Genomic DNA, 23,614 nt, shown 5'->3' with positions numbered 1-23,614 from the left:
AGATAGATAGATAGATAGATAGATAGATAGATAGGAAAGATATATTAACATTCACACACTGTCTAATCACCCCACCAGGAATGATGCACTGTCTTGGTACAAAGAGTGTGCATTTTCCCATATATAGACAGTTTTATCATTGGGAACTGGTGGTAGCTGATTGAAATTCAGGCTCTGGGAGAAGGGGTTTCCATGTAGAAGAAATATATAGTTAGAATGGCATCTAGAGAATCCCTTACACCAAAATCAAGTCCATCTGATCAAGGCAGTTTTTACAAACTGGGGTATCCAGTGAGTCACAGATAAGCAATGAGGTGAGTACAAAAAATCAAATTATAAACAGAAAATATCTTCTTGAATTGTGCGACTTACACTAAGATTTGTGTCATTGTAGTTTTAAAATTTTTAGGCTCACCTCTTACTTTTGTACAGTTTCGGAGGGCAATGTGCTTCTCTGTTCAGGGGGCAATTTGAAAATTTTACTTTTGTGTTGTATACCCTTTAGCCCCACCCCTTCAGCAGATCAGCAGCAGAGTTGTTGCTATGTGAACACCCTTTGTTCTACTGGAGAGTAGATTATGCTAAGAGCACAACCCTGTTCCTGGCAGTAGTCTTCAAGTGATAGTTCTAGGGCAGTGATAGCGAACCTATGACACGCGTGTCAGAGGTGACACGCGAACTCAATTTTTTGGTTGATTTTTCTTTGTTAAATGGCATTTAAGTATAAAAAATAAATATCAAAAATATAAGTCTTTGTTTTACTATAGTTGCAAATATCAAAAAATTTCTATATGTGACATGGTACCAGAGTTAAGTTAGGGTTTTTCAAAATGCTGACATTCCGAGCTCAAAACGTTCGCCATCACTGTTCTAGGTGTTTAACTAGAGTCACCCAGCCTAGAAGCTACACAGAAGTGAGAGCATTAAGAAGCCCTTCTTTATTCACTGGTGCAAGCCTGGATGCTCCCGTCATTACTAACTACAGTCTTCACTGTCTATGGCCAGATTTTGTCAGCTCTTCCAAGCAAGTGTGAGTTTATCCTCTGCATCCCTAATGGTCAAAGTTTTGTTAACTGATGCATGGACACCCAAAGCCACCAAACAACCTGACTGAATAAGCTCACTGCCTATAGGTTCCTGATCCAATTTTATCCACAAGTTTGTGTGTGTGTGTTTGTGTGTGTGTGTTTGTGTGTGTGTGTGTGTGTGTGTGTGTGTGTGTGTGTGTGTGTGTGTGTGTTTAATATCAGCACCAGCTGAAAGCAAAAACAATTCTCAACTGGTTCCAAAATATGGATATTTGATTACTAGATTGTCCTGTGGGCTCCACTTCTGCCACGATAGCCTGACATATAATCCTGGCACACTGTATTCTTACTTAGGAACAAGGATCCAGCGTCAGAATTCCACTACATTGATATTTGTGGAATATCAACACAACACATCTCCCCAAACAGAGAGACAATGGGTTTTTCAAATCATGTGCCCTATGGTATTATAAAAGGAGAAAAAACTGTAATATTCGTGTTTATCTAATTGTTTAATGGTAGAATTTAAAAGAAGATTCATTGTAGTTTAGAATATTGGGCTGTGTCCTTGTACCTCATTATAAATGTGTCTGAATAGTGCTTCATGAAAAAACAAAAAGCCAGACCATTTAATCATCAAAGCTGGTTGTTTATAACAATAGAATATTTAATGCTATATGACAGAAAACAAATGTCATGCAATGCATTTTTTTCCTTTCCTGGGCTTTAGTCTTCAGAAAGATCTGACAAATATTGGCATTATATGTCACTAAAAAGTAAAAGATCATGCTCTGACCTTCAAGAATCCCCACAATATGTACATTATGTAGATGTGCCCTTTGTTTTGTCTATCTTGGTTTGCTTTGGCGGCCTCTGCAGTTTCAGGATGAGCAAAGTTGTTTTACCAAGTTTCCAATGGCATCATTTTAGCCAAGGAATTAACTAAAGGTGAAGGCTACTTATTCCACTATTTATTTACTTCTCTCTTACACAGCTGGGAGATAAGACCTGCAGTAGAAGGCATAAGCCATAAATGGCTCAGATGCTGACTTAGGATCATTCAAGACCAAAGTGCTTTCATTAAAGCAAGTGCAATGTTTCCAAAAAACTGTTTGGTTTTAAGTGCAAGTCTTTTGAGAAAGGATTCATCTCTGTAGGTCAAAAAGTCTTATTTCTTCCTTTTGCAATGGCCATTCACTCACATGTCAACAATGTGGACTATCACTAAGGATCCAATCAGAACACTAATCCACAGAGACTTGTGCCCACTCCCACTGCTATCCACTCTCACCCTTCTTTCTTAAATTCCTAATGTTCTTTTACTCTGTACTGTACAATTTAGCATTTAACTATATTTTCCTTGATTTTTGCCTCATTGGTTCTCTTCTCAACTAGAGGTCAAGCAAATTACGATGAGCAACTACATTTTTTGTACCAAGTACATGATATGGCACATGCCATACTCTTAATAAAAAAAAATTATTGGGTTTATTACTTATCTACAGGTTAGGTTTAAATGCACACAGATAAAAATGAAAATATAAATATTATTACTTTTTTCCTATGAAGTCGGAGAAAAGTCCCTCTAATAGAACTGTACATTTTTACTTTTCAAAGTAATTTTATATCTAATATGACTAATCTTTGTAATCACCCTCAAAGATAAACAGGAGTGATATGTACATATATGTGGGCATATATGTGCTCATACCTATGAGTGGAAGAGTCTAGAACTTAAGATATAATTCCTACCTGATATGCTCCATTCAAAATCACACTGGCATAATTTGCTCTTTATTTAGGGAAAATAAGGTTATGGTTCTTCCAGATAATGATATCATTAAGGCAGTGTTACTGAAATGCAATGGAAAAGAAGAGGTTCCAGTGAGCTTGGGAGACCAAAATGTTACTCCCCTCATATTCATAAAGTAGTAAAGTAAAGGATCATACAAGGCTTAAACTCAGTTAATGGAAGTAAGAAAATTAGTCTCAGTTTTGCACATCTATGCTTTGGGCATCTATAGTCTCAAGAAAATGAAGGAGGACCTAACCGGTTTGGCTCAGTAGATAGAGCATCGGCCTGCGGACTCAAGGGTCCCAGGTTTGATTCTGGTCATGGGCATATACCTTAGTTGGGGGCACATCCCCAGTAGGGAGTGTGCAGGAGGCAGCTGATCAATGTTTCTCTCTCATCGATTTTTCTAACTCTCTATCCCTCTCCCTTCCTCTCTGTAAAAAAATCAATAAAATATATTTTAAAAAAAGAAATAAAACGAAGGAGTTGATTTCAAGCATCTCTTCCAGCCAAATACTTAAGATTGACCTCTCTCTAGCATTCATAATTAAGAATAAATTATATATTGTTCAAGTCTATTATGTCTGCCTGCATTATTATTTGGTCCTTGGAATAATGCTATTATTTGAGGAAAATTGTTGAATTAAGGGCAGTATTTATCAGTTCTTGGTATAGTTTACCTGTTTTTTGTTTAATTATTTGGCCCACATATTTATACATATTTAAAGAGTTAACTGGTAAAAATACTGCTTGTTTAAGAAATCAATATATGGTTCCTGAACATATGGCAAGATTAATCTAGTTTTACTGAGAAAAAGTCCCTATTTCTTCTTAAAGTTTGAGAGATTCTTGATCAGCTAGTACTTATTAAGCACACATACAGGGTAGGGAAAAAGTAGGATTACAGTTGTTTGTATGAAAAATAATACAATAATTAATAAATAATAATACCAGAATAAACTCTGTGTTTTGTATTCTCACAACTATAAACCTACTTTTCCCCACCCTGTATAAGGCATTTTGAGAAGTGTAAAATGTGTAGGGAAAGGATTTTGCCCTCAAATGACTAACAATCTTGCTTGAAAGAAAAGCATATATAGATAAACTGTTAGCTGACAACTTAAGGTTAATGCATAATAAATACCAAATTCCTGATGTATTCACTGTCTTATGGTTTTCTGGCAAATATTTAACAACTGACTTTCTGGAGGTGTGGGGTGGGGATAACCACATTTGGACCATTTTCCAATTTCCATGGTGTAAATATTTCCACACTGGCTATTTCAAGCTACCAATATGATGTCACTGAACACTGGGGGTGGGAAGAGATGCACAAAATAGGTTCTGGCAGGCCAGTTGTTGTTAACCCCATCGCACCAGTACTCCTGTAGATGTTCAGATCAAGCAAAGGTCTCCAGAGCCAAACTGGTCAAGTATGTTCTATGGAGAAATATCTTTCATGTCTCTGAAGGAAACTGAGATGCGTGTGGGGATAATTAATATGATAACCATCTTGATATAAGAGATGATATAAGAATAGTCCAGGGGCCCAATGACTAAGATAGGCTTGAGGAAAAAAAAAAACAAAACATCTTGTTGGCATAGAACATTTATTTGAAAGAAAATCAGAAAGGAGGGGGGGGAAGTGGGGAAGAATTATTGAGTGGTTTGAATTGTTTCTTATAGATTTGCCTTTCTAAATATAAGCATGATAATATCTGTGGCTATAAAGAACAATTAAACATAGAAAAAAATACAAAATTCATTTTAAAAAAATCTATTTGATGATCATAACAGTGTTATTAAGAATGTTTTGGCCATAGTCAGTCTGCCTCAGTGAATAGAGCATCAGCCTGCAGACCGAAGGCTCCCGGGTTTGATTCCGGTCAAGGACACATACTTTGGTTGCAGACACATACCTGGGTCAGGGTACGTGCAGGAGGCAACCAATTGATGTGATTTCTCTCTATATTTCCCTCTCTCTTCCATTCTATCTAAAAATCAATGAAAAAACATCCTCAGGTAAGGATTTAAAAAGATAATTTTTGGAGGTATAAATTACCAAGAATATTCTCATAGAGAACTCCCATATTTCAGTAAATTCCAGAAATACAAAATTATTCTTAGAAAGAAAGGTTAGCTCTTTCTTCAGTGAATCCAGGTTAAATTCTTGCAGTAGTTATATTAAGTACTATATTGGAGTGTTGAAGATTCATCTTTTGTATTTTTTATGTTGTTTTTTTTGTGTGTGTGTTTGTTTGTTTTTATCACCCACCAACTAAATCTATGTTCTGCTCTAGGAAACATTAACTTCAACCCTTCTTTACAACAGAACCCACTGTTGTAGCCCTATTCCACAATATTTCCATTCTTGTCAGAATCCCTAAAGATGAGACTTTATTTTGATAATTCATGTGGCTGGATATCAAACAGCTGCCAGGATATCTACCAACATCTGCTATTTAGTTTTGATCAGTTTGTCCCATCTGGCCTGCATTCAACAGGACCCAAATCAAGACTGAACAAAATCACAGGACTTCCAAAAGCAATTCCACATTATTTTTGGAAGCATCAAGTATTTGTTCTCAGTTGTGATATCAGGAACTACATAGTATATTGTCCTCTACACAACCCTAACATTTTTTAGACTAAAATTTTCAACACTTCCCTTCACCAAACACATTTCTAAAATATGTGTTTAATGTTCATCTGTACTGACTCCTGTTTGGCTCATAAAGTTTAAATATTATAAGAAATAGTAAATTATTAGTACTCATAATCACTAAAATACATTTTAATCATTAATCTATACACATACATCCAAGAGGATTTCTCATCTTAGTCATTTCAAATTTCTTTCCAGATTCCTAACATCTATCCTTTATTCCACTCAGTTTTATGTAGCAGATTTCTGATAATATCATTCCCTCATGCTTCACAGCATATTTTGTTATAAAACAGCCTGGCCAGCATGGCTCAGTGGTTGAGCATTAACCTATGAACCAGGAGGTCACAATTCAATTCCTGATTGGGGCACATCCCCGGGTTGCAGGCTTGATCCCCAGTGTGGGGCGCACATGAGGCAGTCAATCAATGGTTCTCTCATCATTGATGTTTCTATCTTTCTTTCCTTCTCCCTTCCTCTCTGAAATCAATAAAAATATATTAAAAAAATAAAAGATCTTCTGCCTCTGCCCATACCTGTCAAGAAAAGCAAAAGAACCAGTATAGTAAATATGGTACCTCCCTAGGAAATATGAAAAATCCCTGTGTGTATGGCTATCTTTCAACTTCCCCTGGGTTCATTCCTCTCCTGCAAACCTTTGTAGCATATACTCAGTCCAAGGTTTTCCCCTCTGTTTAATGCCAACCTGACATTCTAACATTTACATAAAAATAAACTGAATAGCTCATTTTTAAATGAAAAGACAGATACAAGGAAGCAAATGATCTTCCAAAAGCCATGTAATAAATTAAAGACAGAACAAAGATGAAATGAGGAATATTTGACTCAACAAACCCTGCTCTTCCAAGAACTTTCCTAGGTATCAGCAGCAGCACAATGGGAATGTGTTGCCCACTTAAGACAGAAGCGTGGCTAGAAACAATCATATTTGAACATAAGTTATTTTATTCACATTCTTTTACAAAGTCATGATTACAATGTAAATATATGGTTTAAAAAGAATAGCATTGCAATTGTATCATCTCTTTTCATGTGAAAGGTCTAATTACAGAAAAGTCATTTGTACTGTCTCTTTACACTCAAGATTGAGAATTGAGACAGTTTTCTACTATAAAGGCCCTAGAACAAATCCCACTTTCCCATAAGTATTTGCAAAGTATTGTTTTCTATGGATGTTCAAGTGAATCTCTGTAATATTTTCTTTCACTTTGTTTGCATCAATAGTTTGGTGGAACCAACATTCTGTTTAGGGTCTCCTCCACAAATTATTTAAGTTGATAAGCCATGGGCCATTCAAATCAGGGAAAACTGGGTATTTGGCTTCTAAGTCTCACCATAGTAAATTTCTTCTAACATTACCTGCAGGTAACCAGGACCCAGAAATGTTTTGCCTAATTTACTCCAAACCCATTTCCAAAACCTGAAAATGCCACTTTCTCAGGTCTCTCCTCCCAAGGACAACCATGATCCTAGAGTACATCCCATTTCCTCCCTGGTCCAGGATGGTCCAGTGCTGAGAGTGAAGTTTGTATATGCAGGATGAGGTGTCCACGAGGCTCTTTACAAGGCAGAATAGAGCTGGGAATGGGAAGAACAGGACCTAGGTCAGAGAAACTTCCAGGGGCCAAGGCCAGGTCTCCCTATATCATCACATTCTGCATGGATCCAAGAAGTCTGAGAATTCTACATTCAACCTTGATGCTCCCGGTCTTTAACAATATTTTTTCCCACTGATTTATAGTTTTTGAATATTTAGTCAGGTGGTATGAAGTCCTTCTTTTGTGTTCTTTCTCTATACCTGAAAATGTTACATAGATAAGCTCTTTTTCTTCAATTCACAATGGATATGAATGTACACCACAAAGAAGTGCCAGGTGATTTGATCAATGTAGACAAGAATGGACAATTATTTTTTTTTCAAAATAATTATTGTTTAAGGGTTTTTAGCTCATTATTAGAAAAACTCAAACTTATGGTTACAGAGCATTTGAAGCCCATTTTCTTTTCTAATTTTACTGTCAATACTGATACAGTTTTTGATACAACGTCCAATTTCTAATTCATTCATTCTGTAGAGACTCCAAAACAGAATAATTCTTTAGTTTCTTTCCACTGTGTCCCTTCCAGAAGAGGAGCAAATTTAACCTAGCTCTCCATTTCTGTCTATAGAAGAATGATATTTTTATTGACATGAGAAACTTACATGCCCATTTCAAAGTGCTAACTTTTTGCTCAAAATTGTTTTGGCATAGGACTATGTGAGATTTCTCCCTGAAAGGAAATGCTGAATCTACAGATCCAGTGTGGAGAATTTAGGGTTGTGTCCAGGAACTTGACTGTCTGTCAGGGAAGTCCCCCTCACTATTCCAGGGCAATTTCATTTTAGGCTTGAGTAGAACTTTTGTAGCTTAATGGGTTATAATTTCCCCCTGTCAGACATATCATATTCTGCATGCCCCTCATCTGGCCTGTGTCACATAAAGAGGAGGGAATGTAATTTCCAGCCACCTGTAGAAAACCGCTAAGTTTTATTTCCTATGTGATTCCTACTACACTGCTCCGTGAAAGAAATTCATTATCATCTGATGAAGTAATTATCCTCAAGTAGAGTGGAGTTGAAGCACATAAACTTTTAAGTTTGACAGGGGTGGGTTCAAAGGCTGGCTCCCCCAACCCTTACATGCTATATGATCCCTAGCAAATTGCTTAATGTTTCAAAGCTCCAGGTTTCTCATCTGTAAAGCAGAAATAATATAGCTATCGTATAGAGTAATTGCCAGGATTAGATGAGACAACACACATAAAGTTTCTGGCACCTGGTAGGCACATAATAATTACTATTATTATTCAAGCTTCTAAATAATTATCATTACCCTGCTGTTAATTTTTTACTGTATCAATCACTTCTATGTGAATAATTCCTATATGACCTCAGTCTTTTTATCTCCAATCAGACACCTCTACTCAGATGCCTCAGAATTATCTCAGTTCACTTTGTGCAGTCCAAAACATCATCAGCTTTAAAAAAGTACTCTTCAACTGTCCTGAAAGTAAACCAGATTTTGATACTCATTGTTTTTTTTTAAAGCAATGATAAAGAATATGTGAAATTTAAAGGGAAAATCTCTCCTCACCCACTTCTTTCCAAAATTCCCATGGTAAGCATGTTACAGTCAGGTATGTTTCCTCCATGACACTGTTGACTCTTCTCTTTCATTTTTCCAATGTATGTTACCTATCACACAATCCTAACTTTTGTGCTTTGCAAATGCCTCTCATGTCTGTTGCTTGACCTTAATTTCCGTTCTATTATTAATGCTCTCGGTCCCACATCAACACCTGCCTAACACCTGATCCCTCTCCCTTCCCTCCTTTCCTTCCCCCACTCCAGATATTCCTCTGTGTATGTTTCTATTGCCTACTGCATTCAGTAGATAAATCAATCTATTTGGTTTTTAAGACCCTTTAATATCTATCCATGTTTTTCTTCCTTTCTTTTTTTTAAACTATATTTTGTATTGATTTCAGAGAGGAAGAGAGGGAGAGATAGAAACATCAATGATGAGAGAAAATTATTGATTGGCTGCCTCCTGCATACCCCCTACTAGGGATAGAGCTCAAAAACCTGTGCATGTGCCCTGCTGGGAATAGTACCTTGACTTCCTGGTTCATAGGTTGATGCACAATCACTGAGCGACACCAGCCAGACTATCCCTGTTTTTCTTATTCACTTTATATATTTTAGTATCACAGAGATGGTAGTTTTACATGAATTTATTTTGTTTTTGTTTTTCGTAAAGCCTTTATTTATGTTGTTCCCTCTTGTTATGGGTTGAAATGTCTTCTCCCCAAATTCATATGTTTAAGTTCTAGCCCCCAGTACCTCAGAATGTAACTGTGTTTGGAGATCAAGGGTTTTCACAAAGGTAAGAAAATTAAAATGAGGTCATTAATGTGGACCCTAATTCATATAAGTGGTGTACTTGTAAAAAGGGAAAAGTTGGAGACAAAGATGCACACAGGAAGAAGCCATGTGACAAGAAGGCAGAGATAGATGATGCTTCTGTGAATCAAGGAATTCCAATGACTTGGCAAATCACTAGAAGCTAGGAATGGTGCAAGGAACCGCTTTTCCAAACAGCCCTCAGCCATAGCTAATACTAGCACCTTCTCTCTTCCCCCAGCTTTGAGTAGAGGACAACTTGACCTGCAATGGCTACCTTATGACCTAGAAGTATCAAATGTGATAACCAATGGCTAACATGCTAACAATGACAGAGCAAAAGCACTATAAGTGCATGAGTCCTTGAGGCATGACTAACAGCAAATTCTGATTTCCAAACATCTTATTATGTGAAGAAACTTGTTTAACTGGTTTCAGCCACTTTAGTGAGAGTATGCCCAACTAACAATATGCTCAGAGAGTTCATTATATGAAGCATTTTATAGATCTTGCTTACTGATTGTAGTTAGGATTCTTTTTCTTCTTGTATGTAGTAGACACTCAGTAGATAAATGTTAATGTTCTTTATTTTATGGTATGTTCTTTATGAACTGTTAACATCTGACCTATGTAGGTTTACGTACCCTGAGTAAACATAAATAATCTGGCAATGTTATATTTATTTATGAGCTCCCTGTAGCAGCCACTAATAAAATTTCCCAAATGTTTCCAAGCTCCGTCATTTGTGCACAAGAATAAAATAGTTCTTTTCAACCTAATTCAAGTTAAGCAAGACTATAGGACTTGCTTCGGGAAATATGAATGGAAGTGATGAGTGTCACTTCCTGGTTGAAGCAATATGTATCATTTTCTAGTTGAAACTTTAAGGACAAGTGCAGCCCAACTGATTTGGCTCAGTGATTTAGCTCAGTGGTTTTGATCAGTGGTTAGAGAGTTGGCCCTTGGAATGAAGGGTCTCTTGTTTCACTCTGGTTAAGGGCACGTACCTTGGTTGCAAGCTTGATCCCTGGCCCCGGTCTGGCTGAGTGCAGAAGGCAACCAATTGATATTTCTCTTTCTCTCCCTCCCTCACTCCCTTCCTCGCTTCCACTATCTCTAAAAAAATCAACGAAAAAATATCTTCAGGTGAGGATTAACAACAACAAAAGAACAGTGCAGAACTCATGACAATTTATTTTGCTCTGCCCTGGCAACTGGCCCTGCTTCAGATGGGGGCTGTTGGCAGCCTGTGTCCCAGAACAGAGATGGTATGGGGCAGAGTTCTTGGCTGATCTCAGGTGGATATTTAATGTGAGCAAAAGTTAACCTTGTTTTAAGCCACTGGGATTTTTGCTACCCACAGAATAACCTAGTCTGAGTAGTATATAAAATCACCTTATTTTCTTTCGTTTTTAGATTATTTTTATGAGTTTATTTGAGCCACACTGATGACATATGCTAGGGAGCAAGATGTCAAATACTCCCAAACCAACTTACTTTCTGAAACAAGATTTCAGGTTGATTCAAACACTAAACCCTCCTCTGGCCACCGTTTTGGCTTTGGTGACCTGTGATGTAGGTTTTTTTCTGTCTTTTATTAACATTCATATAGTTTTGTAATACTATATGGCTCTCACCCAGAATGGTTATGAATAATTTTATGACTTTATTAACCCAGATCCTGCCCTCGAGGCACTTACAAGATCTATAGTGTATTGAGTTTCTCTATAAATATTCAGCACATGCACCAACCACTGGAAAAATGTAAAGTAATAGCTGCATGAAAAGAAAAATTACCAAGCACATTTAGAAACTCAAGACTTAAGGAAGAACCAAAATGGGGAAAACAATTTATATTTCAACACTTTCAGCCTTCAATTCCATAAAACCCAGTTCTTTGTATATGTTACTGTAAGTGTTATTAATAGTCATGTCTGGGTCCAGAGCATCTGCTGGCAAAACTGCAAGGTCAACAAGGTTTGTGTTACTATCTCAAGCCTTGGCAGTGGGTCTCCATTTCTATGGAACTGCTTCCTCCAATCTATAGCCCTCATTCCCAATCCCTTGTTCTCCTAGTGTCTATTCTCTTACTTGATCAAAATCTGACCCAGATTCAAAGATATTACCCGTGGCTTACTATCCTATATAATAAAAGCCCAGTGACCAAATAGTGGAATGACCAGAACAACTGGTCAACCAGTTGCTACGACACGCACTGACCACCAGGGGGAAGATGCTCAATGCAGGGGCTTCCCCCAGTGGTCAGTGAGCTAACACAGTGGGAGCACCACCTGGCTGACCAGGATGGGCGGCTGATCCCGCTGTGAACCCCGGGCCAACAGGCAGGAACCCTGGCTGTGATCGTGGCCTCCTCACCCCAGGCTCCTCCTCCTTACTCCCTGCCACCTCCTCTGGATGCCTGCAGGTCACACAGTGCCACCGCCGGGCTCACAGAGCTAACCCCGGAGGCTGTGAGGCAGGTCATTGCCGCTGCCGGACTGAGGTCTACTCCGCTGCCTCTCAGTGCTACTCTCCCTGGGCCTGGCCGTGACCAGGTCCTATGGAGAGGCGAGTGCTCCAGCTCTATGGAAGATGATGGACCAGGGAGCAGCCACTCAGATGACTTGGATAAGCAGCACTCCCACAGCGGGCAGATCCCTGCAGGCATGCCCCCACCAGTGCACAAATCCTATGCACCAGGCCTCTAGTCTATTATAATGATATACAATTTGAAATTTGAATAATTCATGAGTCATGACTTATGGGTTCTCTCCCCATTTTAATGATGATAATCTGGTAAAGATGACACTTTGTTGGGAAAACTTGCTTCTTATCTCTGAAGTCATCCAACATGTCAGTAATTGTAATTTTCTCACAATACACTAACTAGTGGACACTACAGTAATAATAATCCTAACAATATTATTGAGTGCCTACTATGTTTCTGGCACTCTTCAGTGCACTTCCCAGGAACTAACCAGTTCAATTCTACCATATCATGTCAGACAAATACCATTATTTCCTCCTTTTTGGAGATCAGTTAAGTAAATGGCCCAACGACATGCAATTAGAATGATGTAAAATTTAGGGTTCAAATGTAGGCAGTCTGGCTCCACAGTTCATTCAGTTAATTTCTACTTTATTCTGCCTCTCCATTATTTTAAGTGTAGCTCAGATGGAGGGTTAGAAGTCTAGCATTGTCTGTGAGCCTGAGTCTAGGTTCACCTGGAAGGTAAATGGGAGGAAAAAGATGATCCTTGGTGGGTTCTCTGTTTCCCTTTTCTTTCCCTTGCCCTTTTGCTTCATACTGCTTTCAAAATGTATATGTTGAAGTCTAATCCCCAATGTGATGGTATTCGGAGGTGGGGGCCTTTGGAAGGAGATTAGGTCATAAGGGCAGAGACCTCACGAATGGAATTAATGTTCTAATAAAAGAGACCCAGAGAGATCCCTCACCCCTTCCATCACATGAGGATACAGTGAAAAGATGGCCATCTAAGAACCAGGAAGCAGGCCCTCACCAGGCATTGAATCTACCAGCATCCTGACCTTGGAATCCCCAACCTCCAGAATGTGAGATATAAAATTCTCCTCTTATAAGTCACTCATGTATGATATTTTTTATAGCATACCATATGGACTAGAACACCTTACATAGAAATACACTTTTCTAGATGGAACATTTGGACCAGATTATGCTCTGCTATTACCTTAGACAAATCCGGTATCTGTTTTATTTCTAGCACCTTGTGTCCCATTGGATTGGAGAGTAAATTCAATCCCCACCTTCCATTCACTGTCTGGTTTCCTCCCTGAGCTTCAGCTGTCTGCCACTCACCTCCTTGGAAGCCAGTTTTCCTATCATACCAATGTTTATTCCAGAGATAGATCAGAATATTCCAAACCAAAAATATGCCTTATATCTGGAATTGGACAACTCATGTCAAAGTTTCCTTTTTCTAATTCAGAATTATGCTCATAGAATCCTAAAGAATCTTGGGAGTAGGTACAGCGATATCTTGAGTTTGTTTTAAGTAAAATCTAACTATGAAGGTGATTAGATGGTCAAGGAAAGCCTGCAGCCCTCTATTCCACACACACCCCCCCCCCCTAATAATTCTATGACAGGATACAGTATACACTAAGAAGTCAATAAATGCTACTGACTTCTTAAGTTCTTTGCATAATTTGTTGAGGATTATTTTCCTTTTTAACTGTGGAGCTCAAGTATATTTCATGGAGTTAATTTTGCATTGGTCTGACTCATTTGCAGTTTATTTTTTAAAGAAATTATTTGATGTCTAAGAGCCTTTTAAAAAAAGAAGCCATTTCATTTTGAACAATGAAATCACGTTTCACTGGCATAATTGAACTGGAATACAGACAGGCTCTGGTTTAGCTCTAAACTCAGAACCCATGAAGGTCGATTGGAAAAACGCAGTTGCCCATCCCAGGTTTAAGTGGAACTTTTTTTCAAATTGTGTCACAAACACGCATATAAAACAAAGGCTAAATGTAGCAGATCATAACCTAAAGCTTGCTAGCCATGTCAGTTAGGAGAGAAAAACAAATGGAAACTTGGAATACTCCCATTGAACTTTCTTCCACAGCATGTAGGAGGTATCTGAGAAATCAGTTAGGGTTAGGAAATACTCTACAGCATGACCAATATTTAAAAAAAAATATTTTATCATACTTTGCTTTTTTTTAATATATTTTATTGATTTTTTTACAGAGAGGAAGAGAGAGGGATAGAGAGTTAGAAACATCGATCAGCTGCCTCCTGCATACCCCCTACTGGGGATGTGCCCACAGCCCAGGTACATGCCCTTGACTGGAATCGAACCCGGGACCCTTCAGTCGGCAGGCCGACGCTCTATCCCCTAAGCCAAACCAGTTAGGGCTATCATACTTTGCTTTTATTTCAGGGTACTATCAGCTTGGCTATTGTCTTCTTGAAAAATGCCTATATAAATAGCTACTCAATAAATCAACAACAAAAGATGTGTTCAGCTCATAGACCAATGCACAGAAATTATGTCCAATTGTCTCACCTGTATCCCTTTTGCTCACCTATCTACATCTACCTGTTTATAAGACCATCCTTGCAATCTTTCTCCATCACCATTTGGCAGCTAGTTTTGGCCTTCAGAGATCTGTGAAAATCATGTTCATCTTTTGAGTCCTCCTACTTCTGGGTCTGAGCAACCACCACCTATATTCCCACTTACCTACCATTGTTTTATCTATTAGTACCCTCAGAAGGGTGTTCCTGGAAGCCAGCAAAAGAAGACTTTGTCAGACCAATAGAGAAACAATCTACAAAATGTTAGAAAAGAGGTTACATTGATGGGGACAAGGGCACCTCTCCAGGCAGTGAGTTTTGCCAGTGGAAATAAATGATTTTAGGCTATACAAGTATAACTACTATTCTTAAAATTTCTTTTGCAAAGATTGTTAACATTAAAAGGGCCCTAAATTCATATGACTGAAATACTTCATTTTATGTATGTAAATTTAGCCCAGAAAACTCAAGAGAATTAGCCAAGTTTATATGATGAATTAGTGTTTTACAAATTAAAGGAATTCCATAAATATTAAAGGAAACAAAAAAGAGAAGGAGGGATTGAGTGTGCAAGGGAAGAAAACAGATAATGTATTCTGCAGTCTTTGGACAAAGAGTAAAGCTTTAGAAAATGCTATCTCTCCTAGTGTGACATGGACAAACAGTGACAAGAGAAATAAGAAGCAAGGGTCAGTCTGGGATACACAAACCCAAAAGGAACACATCTGGCCCAGAAGCAAAAGTCCTGCTACTTTACTGGAATCTAAGCAAGAGTATAGACATGGGGGATATAAAGAGAGGAAAATCACCACGTACCTCTGTGTCTGAATTTGTTTGACCTCAATGCCTGTGTTCCATCATTCTAAGCCATTCATCATCCAATGCTTCTTCCCCACCCCCCACAAAAAGAACCATAATCAACATACTTTCATTGAAGCCCTCCCATGGCTCCAACTACCTACCTCACCATTCAGTACAAGCCACACCTATGCAGATCACTGAACTTGTCATATTCAGAACACAGCCTGCACACTACCACATCATTGCTCCGGACACCTCCACTTGGAATGCCCTTCTGCCACATTCCCAGCTATTAAAATTCTGCCTTGAAGAACATCTCTTCTGCCCGGCTAATGTGTCTCAGTGGTTGAGCTTCCACCTATGAAGCAGGAGGTAATGGTTTGATTCCCAGTTAAGGCACATGCCTGGGTTGCAGGCTCGATCCCCAGTGTGGGGCATGCAGGAGGCAGCTAATCAATGATTCTGTCTCATCATTGACCTGTCTATCTCTCTCTTCCCCTCCCTTCCTTTCTGAAATCAATAACAATATATTTTTTAAAAATTAAAAAGAACATCTATTTTATGAAATTGCACCCAGAGCCCAGTACATCCAAATTCCCTTCCTGTGGTGCCCACACAACTGTGCCCTGGGTTATAGATTTGTGGTATATGATTTTTAAAAATCTCATTCAAAGGAGACTTGAAGATATTATTAGTAAAGCTCTTTGGGGACATGTCTGTTTCTCCCACCAGGTATGAATTCAACAAGAAAAGGGATTGTAATTCATTTATCTTGATCTTCAACAGGATCTAGTAAGTGCCTTGCAAGAAGTTTGGGCCTAAGCAGTGTTTATGCCATGAATGGACTGTCCTTACCTTACATTGTGTAGTCTCTGAAAATGATGGAAAAAGTCATTGTGTTAAATGAAATAAATGTTTTTTAGGTAAAATAATTTAACACTTTGGAAAAGTAATCTCGATGTTGTCTCCAAGCCAGTCAGCCACATTGGAGAAACACTATTTAACAATTACCAGTAAACTGGATCAGAACTGCCTGGAAGTTACAATCTGCTACCTTCATGTGGTCAAATCAGTATTTATTATGGATTGGGAGGCATATAATGATTTTTTCAAGTTAAATAAAAGAAGAAAATAAGACAGAGTGGAAGAGAAATAATCACAGTCAACAAATGATGTCTCCAAAGGAACATCAATATAATGTAATTAAAAGTCAGAAGGAAATCTTTTCATTCTGAATGTATTTAAATTGGCTATCTCTTTACTGTTTGAAACATTTCATCCAACTTACTCAGCAGCTATTCCCTGTGGGCCTCTATAGGCACATGACAAGTGAGAGGCTTGAGGGTTCTGCTCTTTTGAGTTCTTTTGATGTAATTTATTTTGAGTTATTTGGTATGTCTATATGTAGGTATGTGTGCATGCACACACACACATACATGCACACATGTGTGTGGCTATACACACACACACACTCACAACACACTAGAAAGAACCCTGAATAATAAGTTAGAATGCCAACCTTAATCTTGATCCCAGCTCTAACTTGTGACAATGGAAAAGCACATACCTTCATTGATGGGACCTTCCTTATCTATATAATTGGGGTTCTGAAATGGGCAATATCTAAATTCCTTTTTGGTTCTTAAACCCTTGGTAGCTATGTAAATTCATACCATTTAAGTAATTATCTAACACTAGACATTTTAATTTTTTTTTTTTTATTATACCTAGCAGTCTTGGATAATCCTCACCCATACAACCTTAAATGGAAGAATGTTTTAGCTGAATCAATGTTCGGATTTACTCTTATATCGGGTGTTGCCATACAACCTTATTTTGTCTTCTCACAGTTTGGTTTCACACATTAAAAAAAAAAAAGCCCTTGCAAAATGTGTGCAAATTGTAAAATGTCAGCTGAATGTCGTTTTCCAAGTTTGACACTCAAATAGGGCTCTCTAAAAATTGGTTGTCATCCACTGGGAGTTAAAAGAAAGATCTTTGAAAAGGTCCTGAGAGGCTTCATTTCCAAAGGTTTTTAAGGTCTCAGAGGAGCTGACTGCTTCCGCACACAAGCCATTTCCCCTTGGCCTCCTGCAATGTCACAGTCCTCTCGGTTTCCATGCCTTTGATCATGCCATTCACCTGGCCTCTCCTCACCCTCTGTCTATCAAAATATGACTGTCCTTCACAGAAAACATCACCCTCACCATACTTTCTCTATGAAGCAGTCCCGTCTCCTCAGCCAGGCACAATTTTTCCATTCTCTGTCACCTGACTACACTGGGACCTTGCCCCGACTTGCCCCGCGTTAGACAGGCCCTGGTTTAGTCACTGCTCTATACTTAGGTCTCTTGTCTAGAAACATGTGTGTAAGTTCTTCAAGGCAGAAACTCACTGTTACCAAAGCACTCACACTGCTTAGCACAGAGTTAGTTGGACAAGAGGTATTTTAGCACACAATGGTTCTGCCTTCATTCCCTGTTGTCTTCAACAAGCAGAATTTGAATGTCCTGGGTGCTTTTAAGGGTATACAGGGGTGGGCAAACTTTTTGACTCGAGGGTCACAATGGGTTCTTAAACTGGACCTGAGGGCTGGAACAAAAGCATGGATGGAGTGTTTGTGTGAACTAATATAAATTCAAAGTAAACATCATTACATAAAAGGGTACGGTCTTTTTTTTTTTAGTTTTATTCATTTCAAACGGGCCGGATCCGGCCCGCGGGCCGTAGTTTGCCCACGGCTGGTATAGAAAATGGTTGTTATTTTTTTTTAAATAAACAGTTAAGGGAAATAACCCAAGAATGAAGAGCAGTATTTTCTACTTTGATTATATGAACATTTCACACCAAAGCAACATTTGGATCTGAATTACCTGGACCATTGTCTCCATAATTTAATTAACTTTGCATTCTCAGAAAGCTTTTGCTGACACCTTAGGCTGCTCTGCAAAATCTAGATACAACTTCCACAACTCCATGGGAACTTTTAAATATTATTAGTACCCAATCTGAGTGGCATTAGAGAGTGTGGTGTGACCTGTCCAAGGATGGATATGAGTATCTGATGAAACTACACTCTCTCAAAATCCTGGGCATTTGACTTATTACCAAATTCAACTTCTCTTGAGAAATATGGTTATTTTTCTCTCATTGAGGTGGCATAATCAGTGTGTTGACTCTTGTTTTCCTTCCAGGTAAATGGAACAGAGATAGATGAAGACAAATGCAGAGGGAGCTTTGATGAATTTATGCAGTGTTTTATCACTGATGCAGACTGATTCCATAAATGTCTAGAAATGCAACACTTTAGGAGGAAAGAGAGTGGGGTCAGAAAGGAGGGAGGGGTGGCAGTAATGGAAGCTGATGTACCCTATCAGCCATTGGGCAGAAACACTCACTCTGCAGAGGGACCTCATCACATAGGAAAACTCAGATGACATCGAACAGAGCTTCATGTTTTCATTAAAGTGAGAAGAGACTTTTACTTGCCTAAGAAAAATGTCTTAACTAAAAAATAGATTTTTCAAAGACCACAGACAACAGCATGGTAAAATGTATCTGATTTATGGCAGGTTTAAAAGGTCTTCTTCCCACAGGTGAGTCTAGAGTCACAGGAGGTGCCACAACAGGATGATAAATGAAGGAATAACTCAACGGGAAAGCAACAAGGTAGGGGCCCCGGGGTGGCCATGGTCATACTATTCGGCCTTAGAATGAGATCCACATGCAGAGGGTGAACACTGTTGGCAGATGAATAAAAGAGGGTGACACCGGGAGTCAGATAAGTGGAATTTCGGTCCCAGGTCCGCCACTCATCCTCTGCATAGCCATCAGGAAATCATGTGAAAGGTAATTTCTTTACTTTCACATTTGCATCTCTGAATGAGAATAACAATAGCCTGTTCCACGTACTCACTGGGGTGTTATAAAAAAATACAATATGGAAATAGATGAATTAGTGCTTTAATGAACACAAGAACCCTACAAATGCAAGGTATTAATTATATTCTAAAGTATCATTTCAGTGAAAGAGATTTTTAAAAAGAAGGAACATATAATTAAGTTATATATTTGAAAAGAAAAGAGGCAGATTGGAGGGCTGATTTCAAAAGATATTCTAAAAGCTAGCATTCTGCCTTGTAGACACCAGCCAATCCTGACTCCAAGACACAGATGTGAGATGAGAAATAGCTGATGGAGTACAGTACGTGAACCGTGTACCCAGGTGAATTGCAGAAATGTACTGACAAAATAAAACTAGTGACTTACATAATGAGCACCACAAATTAGCAAGCATAAAAAATACCCCACACTACAAAAACGTAAGAGATGATAGAGGTTCAGGGCAAATTCAAAGCTACAAGATGAGCTTAAAAGGACAATGATGAACAAGCACTCCTTCCTACCCAAAACAGGGAGCCGTGGAACAGTAATGAAGGACCAGACCATCTACCAGTGATATGAACAATAATTTCAGAGAATAGCTAGTGCAGTCTTAGCAAAACTTATCCATTAATAAATCTTTAAAGTGTACATATTCAGACTTATTTATTAAATTGTGGAGGAGACAAGATGAGACAAAGCGAGGAAACTCTGCACTTATAGGATAGCCAGCAAGAAAACAATGAAAATATAGATAATAGTATTTAAATGCTTACTGTGGACCACTGACTATAAGTATTATAATTGATTACTTGATTATTATATTGGTTATATATTGGTTAGTTTGTTACTATATTATAGTTAGTATTATAGTTAGTTAGAGAGATAATGAGAGGATTTGTTCCATGATATTTAAAAGCATTTCTGGTCCTATGACTAAAAAATTCTAAGAGCTAGAAATAATATTCAGAGACTTCTTCCTCCCAGCAGAAAAAGAGAAAGCAGAAAAACTTGGGAAAGGTAGAAGCTGTTTCTTTGCATTTAGGAATACTGGACCCCACTGAGAGTATGGATTCTTGCTGAAAAGAAAGTCTTAAAAAAAAAGTAGGGGAAAGTCTATAAACTGAGGCCCCACATCCAGCTTCCAGAAAAATGGCAACCCAACCATATTCTCTCTAATCCACCTCATTCCCTTCCTCCAGTGGAAGAGGTTGACAGATGCTCTTTGGGGGGGGGGGGGGGGGGAAGGGGTTGCACAACTCCAATAGGAACTATATATAGATTCTAGCAGGCAGGGCTCTGGGTCTGCTCTGGACCCTGTAATGAAACTCATCCCTAGTAAGTCCCATGTGTATACACGGAGTCTCCGCAGCTCTGGCATATCAGCAGATAGACTGAAGCCTCCAAACAGCATATGAAAAGATGAGACCCCAGACAAATACTCAAACAGAAACAAAGAAAATAGAAGAAAAGTAAACAACAAAGAAATCTTGCCAGGAGAATAAAACCTTTAAAAATCATTATAATTCATGTTCTCGGTGGTACAAATATTGTCTAACCCCTCTTTAAAAACAGCAAAAAATAACAACAATAGTTATGAAAAAATTGAGGTTTATATCAAAGTAGGGAGAATAGCATAATGAACTCTGCGTACCTATGAGCTGCTTCTGAATATTATTAACTTATGGTTAATAGTTTACCTCTAAAACATCACCCATGCACCATCCCAAATTATTTTGAAGAAAATTCTGGACAAATAACATGTTATCAATAAGTATTTCGGGACATACCTCTAAAAGATAATTACTCCTTTTAAAAATATTCCTATAAAACCATTATCTCACACCCCCCCAAAATAACTTTTTTATATCACCATAGATTTCAAATCTCTGGTTGTCTCACTGCTTTATTTTATTCTGTATTTTAATTTATTCATGGCTCTTTCAAAATCAGGATCCAAGTTGTGACATTGTGATTGTCATCTAGGTTGCTTAATCCTCCTTTGATCTGTAGGGTTCTCTTCCTTTCTCACTCTCTCCCTTTTTATCCTTTTTGTAATTTATTTTTGAAAAGTTGGTCCATTTTCCTAGAGTATCTCAGTCTGGATTTTGCTAATTGCATCCCTTTGGTATTATTAATATGTTTCTCTATCCCCGATAATCCTTACTATGGCTAATTAGATGTAGAGACTTGGCCCAACTTAGATTCAATATTTGGGCAAGAATTCTCCACATGTACTTGATATGTACTTCCATCGGGAGAGACATAGTTATCTGGTTGTCTCTCTTTTTGTAACATTTTAAAGCTTTGAAAATCACTATCTAGAACTGTTTTATTTCATTACAGTTTACCACATATCCTAATTCTATAATTTCTTAGTTTTATTAAATGGAATACTCCTATAAGGTGAAATTTCCTCTCATCAAATATTTTATTTCTCTGTGATATATTTCTACAGATAGAAAAAGCATAAATACTTCACTTTTACCTTTTTAATTTTTCAGAATAAGATAGTTCTCTAGGTTCCTCCAAAGATTATTTTTTTCTTAAATGTCATTATAAATTTCATACACTTATATATCATTGATCTGCTACACTCTATTACAAAATTCTGTTCTTATTGATGTTCACAACCTCGTCAAGTTAGCGCCTGATTCCTGAAAATCTTTAGTAGCATCTTTGCCTTTTGATGTAACAAGATGTTCCAGGTCCATCTTGTACATTTCCAGCCACAGGCCTGGATTCTTTCAGTTCTCCAAAGTCTTCTGGTTCTTTATAGCAGATAATGGCATTTTGAGATCACAGTTGCTTTTCAAGAAGATTTAAAATATATTTATTCAGAACATTTGGTTATTTGTAAAAGGAGAGTTAGTCCAAATAGCCTCACCTATCATTCACATAAACTCATCTCAGGAGCTTTGCTAAATCTATTTTTTGGCATTTCTTTCCCCCAGGCATTTGCTTATTCCCTCAATTCTATCAAGCTTTTGCTTAATATTCAGATTCTCCATGAATAGTTCCCTGACTGCATGGAATGCAAAAAAGTGTGTTGAATGAATACATAGTGAATATTATAAAACACAAAGGAAGGCTTATTAGAAAAGATCGGCAGTAGTGGTCATAAAAGAGATAAAAAATATTAAAACAATCATAACACAGAAAAATTCAGAATGTCAATCCAAGAGCACAAATATCTTTTTAAAATCCCTCAAAGATAAATAATTATACTATAATGTAAAAAACAAAAATGTCCCAGAAATAAAGAATAGAGGTTTCTAGAAGCACTTCGGAAAGCCTGCTGAGCCCTGGTCAATGCGCTCAGTTAGTTGGGTGTCATCTCCTGAACAGAAAGGTTGCTGGTTTGATCCCCACCCTGACCCTTGGTAAAAGGCCTGCAGGAGGCAGTGGATAGATGTTTTGCTCTCACATTAATGTTTCTCCCTTCCTCTCTCTCCAAAAATCAATAATAATAATAATAATAAAATAACACTGAATATCAATCATGATGGATGTAAAAGACCCACATCAAGGCATATCATCATGAAATTTCACAATACTGTGAACAAAGTAATGATCCTCAACAGTTCTGCTGAGAGAAAGCATATTGATTACATACAAAAGGTCAGCACTTTCCAACAGTAACATTCCCATGCTAAATTCTGAAGGAGATAATTCTCAATCTATAATAAATTGCTGATCAAATGCGAAGGGAAAAAATAAGACAATTTTGAAACATGGGAATTCCCATAAAGGGAGATACCAGAATGATGGCAAGCATGGAGAACTATGAGTCCAGATTCCTGAAAAGTAGGAAGAGAGAGAGGAAAGGGGGAAAAAAAGGTGTGAAGAGTGGAATAAAGAAAGATTAAACAACCTGATTCATTTGTATCAAGTGTCAGATTATTTGAGGATGATTTTTGATTGATAAATTTTAAAAATCCCAGCAAGTAAAAAATACACATTATTATGATATAAAAACAAAAAAAAGTGTTGAAAGAAAGCAATACCACATGGCTCAGCTATAAATAATGTTAACATGGTTATAATAAAGTAAATATTGCACAGTAATCTCAAAATTATAGCTTATTAATCTTGGGAGAGTGGAGGAGATTGGTCTGGGCTGGTGTATGTATGCAGAGGGTGGTACATGTAACAGATCTAAATTTTATTTTCCAAAGGGAAAATAAGAAGATACTATATTTTCCAGGAAAGTATAAATGAATAAAAATGGTACCTGTAAACATAAAAATGAATTTAAAAAATATATAGCTGAAAGAGCTAATGATATTTATTCAGAATATTATTAACTTGAGGAAGCAGGAATCGGGGATGAGGAGATACTTTTTTTTACACTTAGTAAAACTATTTGACTATATCATATAGTCCTGGGATAAGTCAGATGATGGATGAACAA

The sequence above is a fragment of the Myotis myotis genome, unplaced genomic scaffold (genome assembly GCF_014108235.1).
Source record: "Myotis myotis isolate mMyoMyo1 unplaced genomic scaffold, mMyoMyo1.p scaffold_m19_p_9, whole genome shotgun sequence".
NCBI classification, from domain to species: Eukaryota; Metazoa; Chordata; class Mammalia; order Chiroptera; family Vespertilionidae; genus Myotis; species Myotis myotis.
Note: the sequence above shows the minus strand (reverse complement) of the source record.